Raw genomic sequence first — 11781 nt, forward strand, 5'->3', positions numbered from 1 at the left:
GGAGGTTTTATCATGCCCAGCAGCCAGCATTCTCTGAGAATGTGTCTTCAGCACTGCTGCTGGTATCCTGACAGATAAGTGCAGCCGGCTATGCCATGAAAGTGTAGACCACCTAACTATCATCAAGATGAACAAGTCATGGATCTCCAAGGACTTTTGCACCCCAGTCGCAGACGGTACAGACTAGGCGATGTTGCATTTTTTAGTATGCTGCATTAATCTCGGGTAACTGCACTCTGTGATATCTTTAGTGTGGCTTCTGTGCCTGCTCTTGCTGCTGCTGCAGATGTTAACACACATTTGTGGAAATGTGAACAGTCATGGTTGATCTACATCTGATGGATTGGCTGTAGTGGAAGACGTGTCATCCCTATTACACTATTTTTACTCTCGTGAAATTTATGCTACTTCGGTGTTGTCAGGCCCACCTCGTTGCGTGTTCTGCTGGGTTGGGTGTAGTGAAAGACCTGTTTGTGCATTTTATACTATTTCTACTGTGGTGAAATTGATGCCACTTTTGTGGTGTCTACCAATAATTTTTGGAAATGTGAACACTCCTTGTTGGCTGTCCATCTGCTGGATTGTGTGTAGTCGAAGACCTGTCGTTCCCTATTATACTATTTATACTGTGGTGAAATTGATGCCACTTTGGTGGTATCTGTCAATAATTTTCGGAAATGTGAATCCTCCTGGTTGGGTGTCCATCTGCTGGGTTGTGTGTAGTGGAAGACCTGTCAGTCTCTATTATACTATTTATACTGTGGTGAAATTGATGCCACTTTGGTGGTGTCTGCCTATAATTTTTGGAAATATGAACACTCCTGGTTGGGTGTCCATCGGCTGGGTTGGGTGTAGTGGAAGACTTGGAGTAGCTAATTGGGCTTTGTGTCTGCACCCCAATATTAGGCCTAACAATTTTTAAGTGGAAATCTGGCCTTCTGATTTGTCTGTGAAATACAGTTTTACCACAAACTATTTGGAGTAGCAAATGGGGCCTCTGGAGACTGCAACACAGTTTTTGCACAATCTAGTTCAATGTTTGAAGATTGATTTCGCACAGGACAGGATTCTATCTAGTTAACTGACAAGTTCACTTTCAGCAGCAGCACTAGCCCAGGATAGACCTCTCTCTGAACTGTGACACTGAGACGATTCCTCTAACCTCTCCACTCCCCCTCCTCTCATCAAACACGTCCCTCCTTCATCCTCGCTCATCATACAGCACCACTATCATAGCCAAACTAATAAAATACAATAGTGGAAACGTGATGATTTCCTAAACTGTGACCGAATTTTGACGACTTTGAGTAAAAATGCTTGTGAAAGTGATATAGAAGAGTTAATGGTTTGCTTTTATATCCCTTTAAATGCCTTTAAGACTTCAATTGCCTTTTGCCTTATTACTGCTAGAAATTATTCTCATGTAGACTACTAGTCTCCGTGTTCAAGGAAACTATACTTATCATATTTATTCTCAACAACATGTTCTGGCTATATTGTAAACAAGATACGACCCTGAGGTGATGGTGGGGGCCAAATGAGCTCCACATATTGAGTCACATATTGCTGTAAATGGTATAAAAACATGTCTTATATTTCATTACGTCAGATAAAGTGATTTGACCACGGCCCGTGTGTGTTGAGTCCTTTGTCTCCAAGCGCTTGTCATCAGAAGGGCGACAAAACCTCTCAATCCGGCCTCACTGGTGATCTGGAAAGATCTGACGCTTGGTCAGAACAAAAACAGCTACGACAGTTTGGCGCCCGACGGGGACCGTGGAAACCAGTCTATTCGGAATCCGTATGTGGGAGCTTCCTGGGAGGTTGAAAATGCAGAATCCAGGCTGCAGCAGGTGAGAACATTTATTCTTACATTGATTCTGCATCTGCAACCTCTCTAAGGATGTCCACATACCTCTGGGTAAGACTGTAACAGCACGGTTCAAAAGAACCCACATCACCAGTGAGGGGTGAGTATGTCTGTATGAGAGTTGAATAATAGAGTAATAAGATAATAATTGTCATTTGTATTATCTGTTAAACTGTTCTGGCAATATACTAATATACTAACTGGTTGTATACTGTGTAGCACAGAGTCTGGGATAGACTCTGTGCAGTTGTTGTTGTTTTGGATTGGCAGTAAATCATATGAGGCTGTATTTTGTATAGGGCTGTGGTTTTTTGGTTGCTCTGGTTTTCAATGTTTCTTGTTGTTTAAGAAGTTGGCTTTGGTGTTCTCGGAGTGTCAGTGGACACTGCTGTAGGTTAAAGTGTCAATCAAATCCAAAGTGCAAGATAGGCAGGCTGTGTGAATCCTTGTATGTATGTCTATGAGAACCTCTGAATAAGATGAGAGATGAGTAATTGAGAAAAAAAAAAAAAAAAAAATCCGTGAATGAGCACGTATAAATGAATCATCACACATCATTTTTGTGTCAAGAGATTTGTTACCTTTCTAGTTGTGGTGGAATCCTGGACAGATGCGTTATAGATATTTCAAATCTACATCTGAGACTGAATGAATTGAGTAATGATATAGCTCGTGTTATATGTGGCATTATATTGTAAAGTTTCCTGAATGCATTTGGCCATAAAAGGGCAAGACTCAGTTAATCTCATTATACAGTCATCTGCTCTTACAGTGAAATCCCGTGATTTTGAGTTTCTTTGTAGAAATTGATTTTGATAACTCTAAAGAGCTACAGAATTCAGTGAAGAACGCTGCATTCTGATGGGAGGGGGGAAGGATGGAGCTGCGCAGTTTCTTCTCCCTTCGCTCTTATCTCTGCTGAGTGTGAGCTGTGCTCAAAATTCTCTGTAATTCTATCCATAAAGTACGCGCTGAAAGATTTGTGCATTTTAAAGCAACAGTACTTAATTGAAGTTGGAAGTTAAAAGTAAAATATGGTGCCTAATTTAGAAGGAAATTGCAAGTGATTGATGGTCATTGTAAGTGATTGTTTGGTCATTAATGTGTTTGAACCTGCTTCTAGTTGTGTGATTGATTTGTATAGCAAATTGTGTATCAACAGAGGAGGTAGCCGACTGTACGGCTGATAAAGTGGGTTAGAGTCCTATCACACCTGGGACTTCTTACTTTAGTCAGCAGGTTTTATTGTTGTGGGTGAGAGGCGAGGGTGAGGAGCCCTCTGGATATACCTTGGCAGGCTCACTCTGACTTGCTAAGTGTGGCCTGTAAGACAGAGGTCCAGGCACACTGGGAGGGCATTTCAGAAGAAAGGTGAGCTGTCTAAGGTTGAAATAGCCTTCCCACAACAATCCATGGAGCTGGGCTGGAAGGATGCAGGCCTGATCCTATTCTAGCCAGCTGATCTAGCAGGTGAGAGGCAGAGAGCCTTCCCGCTACATCCTGTAGGTCTACCGGGTGAGAGGCAAGGAGCCTTCCCGCTACACCTTGGCAGGCTCTCTCTGACTTGCTAAGTGTGGCCTGTAAGACAGAAGTCCAGGCACACTGGGAGGGCATTTCAGAAGAAAAGTGAGCTGTCGGCAGAAAAAGGTTGAAGCCATGGCAACTTTTTCTGTGTACCGTCGGTGCCCCCAATGAGATCCAAGAGAGCTATGCAAATTGAAAAAGACAGAGAAGAAAGGAAGCAGTAATACAGGTTGGACCAATTTAAAAAAAAAAAAAAAAGGCAAAAATACCAGAGTGTGAATGTTTGGATGTACAAAAAGGCACAGACAAGGGAAGAAAATAGCAAGTGAATAAATGATGCTTGAGAATGAATGTGCAGCAGTGTGGAAGGTGTATTATGAATGTTTTGATTGACAAAGAGTAACCAGAGACTCAGACAAAACAGATGGACTTGTAAACACTGTGATCAGACTCAGACAAACCCAGACTGAATAGCTACTTGTGTGACCTGTGCTACTGACCTAAGCGAGTTGCGCTAAATCGTGTCCAGACAAGATCATATGTAGTGACATGAGAAGCTGACATAATAGAGTGGGTAGTGGGGACATTGACCTTTGAGGAGTAAGCTGACAGTAGACATCAGACGACCAACCCCATCAGTGCGACTAGAATAAGAAAGATGCAGGTGTATTATCCCTGGAGCCCCTCTGACCAGCTAGCTTTGTTGAAACAGTTGCCTGACCCTGAAGACCAACCATTCCCGTTTTACAGACACATACAGGAAATACAGCAGACATATAAGTGTACCTGGGCAGACCTAGAGAGGTTGATGAGTTTAAAGGCAGGTGACGCACTAGATCATATAATTAAGACACATACAGATGTGACAAAGAATCAGGCTTGGGGCATGGATGATAAATCTGCACGGTCTGGGGAGACATACTGTGAGTCACTAAGACAATGGGCTACAGTGGAACAATCAGAGCAGTCTATACTCCTGACTAATGTGACACAGCAAAGAGGAGAGAGTGTAGAGATGTACTTTGGACGGTTACAGCTGAAATGGGCAGACATGGGGTACATTTGCATAAACCCACTTGATGTTAGAATACTGGTGAATGCATTCATTGACGGTATGAGCAAAGACTTACGAGACACAGTACAGACAGCCAGACCTGAATGGAGACATGTAGATCCGAAAGACCTCCTTAAGGTAGCTAAAGAAATTGAGCAAACAAGGACAATAAGACGACCTGTCATGTATGCTGGAGCACAAGGAAAACAGTGGAGACGTAGTAAGGTACCAAGGGACCTAGAAACAGTGAGGTGCTGGAATTGTGGTACTTACAAAACTTATTGTTAGTGACAATACCCCTATGAATTTACTGGGAGCAGATGTGCTGAGTGCGATCCAGGCCACCATACAGTACTCTCCTGAGGGTATTACAGTCACAAGTCCCCTCTCAGATAAACATTTGTGTAAGATTGCGGCAATGGTGTATATGACAAAAGCGGTGAAACTAACACCTGACACCAAAATGCCTGAGGATGAGGAAATGGGACAGGTGCCAGACACTGTTTGGGCAAGGGGAAAAACGGATGTGGGTCAGTTGCCCATTCCCCCTGTCATGATTAAAATGAAAGAAGGAACCACTCCCCCTTGTTTAAAGCAATACCCCTTGAGCCTAGCAATATCAATAGCCAAATCAATTGCCCCGAGCAGAGATATTAGAGAGTATGTTAAGGCAGGGGTTCTGGTGCAAAGAAACCCCCCCCTTTGGACTGCAAAGATCTTCCCCCCGTGACACCACTTTGTATCCCATTAGGAAAAAAAAAAAAAAAAAAAAAAGGAACTCAAGGGTTTGCTGACACTTACAGAAAGGTTCATGACTTAAGGGCTATTAATGATGAGACAGTGAGTGTGACCTCAATCGTCCCTAACACACACACACAATACTGTCACAGATCCCAGTAATGTCAAAATGTTTCACAGTCATTGATTTAGCAGGTGCATTTTTCTCTGTACCCCTGCACACAGACTGTCAGTATCTTTCTCCTTTACTCATAGAGGTGAACAATATTGTTGGACAGTCCACCCACAAAAGGGGGAAAGAAACCCCCTGCCATCTATTCAGCAGCGATGGCAGGGATCCTTGAGTAGTGGCCATCACCTCATCCGCTGATTGTACTATTACAGTACGTGGATGACCCTAAGGGTTGCAAGGTCTCACGTGACAAATTACAGTATTACAAACAAAAGGTGACATTTGTTGGGACATTATATTGCCGAAGGTACCAGACACCTGACAGGAAACAGGCAATTCAAGATCTCCCTCTACCCAGGTCACCTAAGCATCTATGCATCTTCCTAGGTTTAGTGACCCGGGACCTCACACAAAATTGATTGTGTCTGTGCGGTAGGAGCAGCCGCACTACTAGGAAAGGCATGTGAGATCACACTGACGTTTCTTTTGACAATCTATTCCCCACATGACATCCATGCCATACTCCTACAAGTTCAACCAAAACATCTGTCTATGGCCAGACAGCTCCGACTTGAGTGTGCTCTACTAATTCCTGAGTATGTCACCCTCAAAAGGTGTAACGTTCTGAATCCAGCCACCCTCCTGCCTGTGGATTCAGAAAAGGGGGAATTGGTGACCGTATTAGTGAGTGAGGAAGGATACTTTGACATGACACATGAACATGTCTGCATAGAACTGATGAGTCAGGAGACAGTTGGGTTTGCACACGTTTATGAAAAAAACCTGTTCTTAATGCAGATTTTGAGTTTTTGTAGATGGCTCCAGATACCACCAGGATGGACGATTCTACACTGGATATGCAGTAGTATCCTCACATGAGGTAATCCAAGCTGAACCACTCTCTCCTCACATGTCGGCGCAGGAGGCAAAGTTGAAGGCACTCACTGAGGCATGTAGAGCCGCTGCAGGTAAAGTCGCTAATATTTACACTGATTCGAATTATGCATGGGGAATAGCCCATGATTATGGCCCTATCTGGAGAAGCAGAGCGTTCCTTACATCAGCCGGTAAGCCCATTAAAAATGCAGAGCTGGTGAAACAATTGATGGAGGCATTGATGTTACCAGTCCAGGTTGGCATTGTCAAGGTAAAAGCACACGCAAAAGGTGACTCCATGGAGGTAGAAGGCAACAGAAGGGCGGACGAGGCTGCTAAAATAGCAGCCAGGCGGCCTAGGAAGCAGTGGACGGTGGCGGGGAGTCAGCATATTCCAGCCACGCTGAGTTTAGATGTCCTGAAATCTCCCCAGCAACAGGCTGCCCAAACAGAGAAGGAACACTGGGGGAGACTGGGAGCTGAGCTGAACTCAAATGGAGTATGGGAGAATAAGGATAAGTTGTGCCTACCGAAGTCCCTGTTTCCGATTATGGCGCAAGCAACACATGGCCCCACGCACGCCTCCAAAAGTCACGTGTGCCATGGTGGATGCCTTCTGGATCGCTCCTGGTTTCAGTTACGCAGCCGCGAAACTTGTACAATCATGCCTCATCTGTGCACAGCACAACCCAGGTAAAACAGTAAAAGTCCCTAAGAAAGCGACACCTAGGCCTCTCTACCCGTTTCAGAGACTGCAGATTAATTACATACAGCTACCAAAGGTAGGAGTGTATGAATATCTCCTAGTATGTGTAGATCTCTTCTCTGCGGTAAAATCTGCAACTACTAAAACAACTGCAGACAAACTGATGAAAGAACTGATCTGCAGGTATGGTGTCCCAGAAACCATAGAAAGTGATAGGGGTACACACTTCACGGGAGAAATAAGGAGGGAAGTCATGCAGGCCCTGGGTGTACAGCAAGCATTTCATACACCATATAGGCCACAAAGTAGTGGGAAGGTAGAAAGACTAAATGGGACACTTAAACTGAAAATTCAAAAGGCCATGGCAGAGACAGGAAAGAGCTGGGTAGAGTGCTTGCCTCTTGCACTCTTTTCAGTCAGACACACTCCAAATAGAAGACAGACTTGTCTCCATTTGAAGTCCTGTTTGGTAGTGCACCAAAGACTGGTCTGTACTTCCCACAGGTGCTGCAAATGCAACACGGGTCTATGACAGCCTACGTCCAGGCCTTACAGGAAAGACTTAATGTGTTGCATAAACATGTGTTCTCATCCATTCCAGATCCTAATGCCAGTGCAGATGTGCATCAGCTGAATCCAGGTGATTGGGTGGTTATACGCAGGCACATGAGAAGGAGCCTGGACCCACGATTTGACGGCCCCTTCCAAGTCCAGCTGACCACATCCACCTCAGTAAAACTGGAGGGAAAGCCAACCTGGATCCACGCCAGTCACTGCAAGAAGGTCCTGTCAACAGCAGAATGACTGTACTCCTCATCACCTTGCTGGCAGTGACAGGGTTACTGCACTCTACAGAGACACAGGATAAACTCTTAAATGCTGACTGGGACAACAAACTCATTCGGCATCATGCCCTTCTTATAAAGGACATGGAAGGACAGAAACCGAAAGACTGTTGGATCTGTACACACAGCCCTGTATCTGCGAGGACTATGCCGTACTTGGCCTTACCTCTGGAGCCATGGGAGGTATTAACCCCACACTGCATACACAATGGGACTTGGACTCAATCTAGGTTTTGGGGAAAAGATGTGCCCCGTGATATATCTGCCTCATTGGCTATAATCGGATGGGCCGCTAATCCCTGGTTTCAGTTTAATATAACGCGGCCTAAGGTACAAATGTGGTGGCGGGAATATGACTCAGATGTCGGAAATATGGTCGTCAGGAGGAGGACTGAAATCCCTCACTCAGACCCTATTCCCAATGATGGACTGTGGTTCAGTCTTCAACACACTGGAGCAGACACCTGTGGTGAGGACAATAATTGCTTCCGCATATACACTCGCGTTCAAACACAGGTTAATGATACGGTGTACCAGGATGGTGTTGAAGGCTGTAAAGCATCTACGGGTAAAATAATAAGGAAAGAAAGGGGTAAATGTACATCTGGTATAAGCGGAAAACAAATGAATAATACTTGGTGTGCCCATAAGCCTATGTCAGGACTTTTGAGTTTATACCAATGTATACAGACCCCTGGTCATGTTTGTGTTCTCCCTGATGGAGTATTCCTGGTTTGCGGACATCGCGCCTACAGGTGGGTGAGCCCAGACATAAGAGGGGTCTGCACTCTTGCCAAACTAACACCAGCCACTTTCATAGTTCCTCATAGTAAAATAGACACGGCAGCAGTCCCAATTCATACTTGGTATAGAAGGGCTGCAGACAATAAGCCCCGGCCCAATGGTAGGCCGCATCTAGTAGAAATGGGGATAACAAATAAAATATTCAGTAGTACGCTAATATACCCCTTCATAACACAAATGTGGGATAAATTAGTGGAAGCTACCGACTACCTGGACGATCAGATTTTCGAGATTCTTGAAGTTTTTAATGAAACTAATACAATACAGAGACAATTAATGACAGTTACTAACCAGCATTCTATAGTACTAGATTACCTGACAGCAAAAGGAGGAGGAATGGTCAAATAATTGGTCCCACCTGTTGTGACTATATTGACCCTGCTGGCAATCTCCAGATCAGGGCCAGTATAGACAGAATAGGTGAACTTAGAGACCAATGGTTAAAACAACACAGTGCAACCAGAGACTCCTGGTGGGGTAACACATTCTCTTTCCTAAATCCAGCAAATTGGTTTAATGGCTTACCAGGATGGATTTTTGGCATTTTGCAGACTTGTATGCAAATTTTGTTGGTTTGCTTATTGCTTTATGTAGCCGTAAAAGCACTAATATATGTATTACTTAAGCTACTGAATAATGTATGCATAAAAAAAGAATCTAAGGCTGAACCTTCTGTAGTGTACCATAGACCCCAGGTGGCCATTGCTGATGGGGAAAGTGAGTGTCCACACTGAGGGTGGATGGGCGAAGCAGGTAGGAAGCCCCCTTATGGGTACTAGACCCATGAGACAGTAGCTCCTTTGTGGACATCAGCTGACCCTGTGGCAAAGGTTATACCATTTACAAAAGGGGGAAATTGATATAGAAGAGTTAATGGTTTGCTTTTATATCCCTTTAAATGCCTTTAAGACTTCAATTGCCTTTTGCCTTATTACTGCTAGAAATTATTCTCATGTAGACTACTAGTCTCCGTGTTCAAGGAAACTATACTTATCATATTTATTCTCAACAACATGTTCTGGCTATATTGTAAACAAGATACGACCCTGAGGTGATGGTGGGGGACAAATGAGCTCCACATATTGCTGTAAATGGTATAAAAACATGTCTTATATTTCATTACGTCAGATAAAGTGATTTGACCACGACCCGTGTGTGTTGAGTCCTTTGTCTCCAAGCGCTTGTCATCAGAAGGGCGACAAAACCTCTCAATCCGGCCTCACTGGTGATCTGGAAAGATCTGACGCTTGGTCAGAACAAAAACAGCTACGACAAAAGCAACCACGAATCTGAATGTGCTACGTTCGCGCTGAATTTGAGATTGGCAAACGCTTTCAAGTTCGCTCATCTCTAGTCATGATCTGATATTCACATTTGATATAATCTTAGACCACAATTGATACAATTATATATTAGTACATGCCCATAAGTGTAAAAGTGTGTGTGATAGACTTGGAATGTGTTACACATTTGGACTGAAATTTTCAAGTAGTTCTAAAGACTTTTGATTGGGTTGAAAAGTGAATTCTGACTTTATAATGTTTTGTTGCTCCACCACTCCTTAGGCCACAGTTCTAGCTGGGATAGCCAAACACTTCAATGTTAATTTGAAGGTGTTTCCATAACTTGTTAATTCATATGCCTATAACTTTATTTTTAGTTCACTTAGAATGTACCTTGGCTTAAATTTTTCAGCTCTCCCTTAAGGGCCTGTCACACTAAGCGATATCGCTAGCAATATCGCTATAATGTCACTGGTTTTTGTGACGTTATAGCGATATTGCTAGCGATATCGCTATGTGTGATACTTACCTCCGACCGGCTCCCCCGCTGATTATCGCTGATCACGCGAGAATGTCCTGGGCCGTTTCTCGTCGTTACCTTCCTGCGGCGCTTCCTGCTGTGGAGACCAGCGACGCGTGGACACGGGCGGGAGGACGTCAGGATCGCCTCGTCTGACAGGTAAGTAGCGACCCCCGACCGCTGCTATGTCGCTGGTGAGATCTGCCTGAGTGGCAGCTCACTAGCGACCACTTAGCGATGCACCAGCGATCCTGACCGCGTCATATCGCTGGTGCATCGCTAAGTGTGACAGTACCTTATATTCACAGTAATTAATTGAGTTTAAAATGGAGCTGTACTTTTAACAAACTTTGCATAAATTAACAGTACAGGAGGAACCCTTTATCTTCTCAGTGAAATCATCTTCTGTCCCCACTTATCAGACACTTAAATCTCCCCCCACCTCTTGAACTTATCATGTACTCTGGATAAAAAAAACAGCCCAAATTCACCTTGTTCATACCAAATGGCCAGCAGGCTCACAGAGGTGTCATGTGACATAGCTCATTATACTCTATTGAGAGGGGATAAAGAGGAGTGAGGAGCATCAAGGAGAAACAGGCAGAAAGAAAAATACAAAAATTGCAATCAGCTTTCTATGAAATCATTTACTTCATCGGAAAGCTAATTCACGTACAGACAGCTCAGCTCTGCTGTATAAATTACTCCATGCTGCTGCAATTTGTCTCTGTATGTTAAAAAATAAATGAAGAGCCAAATTCATACCTGTGTGCTGCGCTGTGTATGGCAGAGATCATTGCAGCTTTTTAAAAGTACATTTACTGTTTAAATTAATTGTGACTGATAGGCAAACTTTGCATCAAATGATAGCATAAACGAATATAAGAAGATTTATTATATATATATATATATATATATATATATATATATATACAGGGTGGGCCATTTATATGGATACACCTAAATAAAATGGGAATGGTTGGTAATATCAACTTCCCGTTTGTGGCACATTTGTATATGGGAGGGGGAAAACTTTTCAAGATGGTTGATGACAATGTTGGCCATTTTGAAGTCAGCCATTTTGGATCCAACTTAATAAATGGCCCACCCAGGTGTATGCATATAGATGGCCCACCCTGTATATATACACACAGTGGGGAAAAAAGTATTTAGTCAGTCACCAATTGTGGAAGTTCTCCCACTTAAAAAGATGAGAGAGGCCTGTAATTGACATCATACGAAGACCACAACTGTGAGAGTCAAAATGATAAAACAATCCAGAAAATCACCTTGTCTGATTTGGCAAGATTTATTTAGCAAATTATGGTGGAAAATAAGTATTTGGTCATTAACAAAAGTTCATCTCAATATTTTGTTATATATCCTTTG

General features: G+C 43.4%; 1 long non-coding RNA gene across 1 annotated transcript; it reads left to right on the forward strand.

Moving 5' to 3' along the window:
* Positions 1 to 1334: 1334 nt before the first annotated feature.
* LOC141049515 (uncharacterized) lies at positions 1335 to 9737 on the forward strand. Its single transcript, XR_012220375.1, has 2 exons — positions 1335 to 6326; positions 7542 to 9737. It is a non-coding gene; the product is annotated as an uncharacterized lncRNA (long non-coding RNA).
* Positions 9738 to 11781: the final 2044 nt, after the last annotated feature.

Source organism: Dendrobates tinctorius, unplaced genomic scaffold, assembly GCF_039654945.1.
Source record: "Dendrobates tinctorius isolate UK_male_01 unplaced genomic scaffold, ASM3965494v1 ptg000144l, whole genome shotgun sequence".
Lineage (NCBI taxonomy): Eukaryota > Metazoa > Chordata > Amphibia > Anura > Dendrobatidae > Dendrobates > Dendrobates tinctorius.